Source organism: Oryx dammah, unplaced genomic scaffold (genome assembly GCF_014754425.2).
Source record: "Oryx dammah isolate SB20612 unplaced genomic scaffold, SCBI_Odam_1.1 HiC_scaffold_28, whole genome shotgun sequence".
Taxonomy (NCBI): domain Eukaryota; kingdom Metazoa; phylum Chordata; class Mammalia; order Artiodactyla; family Bovidae; genus Oryx; species Oryx dammah.
In genome coordinates this window covers 19,975,742-19,977,329 of record NW_024070212.1, presented here as the reverse complement: position 1 = coordinate 19,977,329, position 1,588 = coordinate 19,975,742, and the positions used below count along the sequence as shown (strand labels likewise).

Sequence of the window (1,588 nt, the reverse complement as noted above, 5' to 3'; positions counted from 1 at the left end):
CTAAGTGGCTAGATTTTCACGCGCGGGGGCTTTCTTAGGGGGTTTTCATCCTCCTCCTGATAAGCTTGAACCAGGCTACAGGGAGTATACTGATTGGTCGAGTCCTGGCGCCGGCAGAGGATGATCTCAGCTCCTCCTTGGCAATAACTCAGCCCCTCTGTAAAGGAGACTTAGGCCTACCTTGGCCCCCTGAAGCCTGTCATGGCGCCTGTTTGGTCCTAACATTCCCCTGCTTTCCTCCCCTGCAGGACCTCCCGCGTCCAGCCAGAGGAGCGGATTCGCGGTCTTTTCGGCTGTGTCCAGCGCGCTGCCGTCCTACGTGGACAAGAGGAGGGGGTGGCAGTCCTTTCCCGGCCGGAGCGGGGGCACAGCGGGCGCCCGAGGGGCCACCTTTCTCGGCAGAGTCGTTTGCCCAAGTCCAGAGTCGAGAAAAGGAGGGACTGGGACTGTGTGGGACCGAGAAGCAAACGCCAGGTCCGGACTCATTGGATGTGGGTCTGAGGAAAGCGCGGCGTCAGGGACAACTGGAGGTCTGAGCCCAGGGAGCTGGAGATGGCGGCATCCAAGGCGGGAGAACCGCAGGGCAGCAGGTCGTGGGGGGAGACCGGACGGAATCCAGGTCTGGGCGCGCAGCCTTGCTCGCAAGCGTTTTCCATCCAGCCCTCCCGGTTCCTGCAGTGTCGCTGGGGATCCCGAAGTCTCGCCCGCGGCGCTGCCCTCCCGCCTCTCCCGCCGCCGCCCCGGCGACCTGCTCTCCACGCGCGCTCGCCGGGAAAAGGCGCGTCTCCAGGGCAGTTGTGAGGTGCGCCGGGACTGGGCAAGTCGTGGGGACGTGAGGATCAGGTGGACCTCCGGGCGCGTCCACTGTCACGCAGAGCGCTCGGCTTTTGGTGTGGAGCTCCTCATTTGGAGAAAGCAGGGAAGGAACGTTCTTTGGGTACAATTCCTTGGAGGAGGGTGCGGGACTCAGATAGGAGGGCGAGAGACACCACACACTGTTTTCCGGTTTCCTGTTGGCACTTATGAGAACAAGAGCATGTAGTTCCCTGGTGGTCTAGTGGCTAGGATTCGGTGCTTTCACCGCCGTGGCCCGGGTTCGATTCCCGGTCAGGGAAGGCTGGTTACATTTTTTTTTTTTTTTAAGTTTTGGCTGCATCTCCAGCAATCTTCACTTCCTGCCCACAAGTGTAATGTGTCCCATCGTCCAGTTGCAGTGGAGTCTCTGCATCAAATCCTTCAGCCAATGAGGCAGAATCCCAGGGTCCAGGGCATTTCCTAGGGTGACAGAGGGGAGGTGTGAAGAGCAATAGGAACAGCCCCTCGCCTCCACTCCTCCCTTCATCAGAAACCTAAAGCCTCACTTTCAGTGTCCCTCTAAAGAGAACTTGGCACTTGAGTACCAATTGTTTTGTTATTGTTCGGTCCCTAAGGCCAGTCTGACTCTGCCACCCCATGGACTGCAGCACACCAGCCTGTCCTGTCCTGTCTCCTGGAATTTGCTCAAATTCATGTCCATTGAGTCGGTGATGCTATCTCACCATCTCACCCTCTGCTGCCCTTTTCTTTTGCCTACAATCAGCATCAGTTT

General features: G+C 58.4%; 1 non-coding gene across 1 annotated transcript; it reads left to right on the top strand.

The window, feature by feature from the left end:
• Positions 1–1,043: 1,043 nt before the first annotated feature.
• Positions 1,044–1,115, top strand: TRNAE-UUC. The gene has a single exon. It is a non-coding gene; the product is annotated as a tRNA-Glu (tRNA).
• Positions 1,116–1,588: the final 473 nt, after the last annotated feature.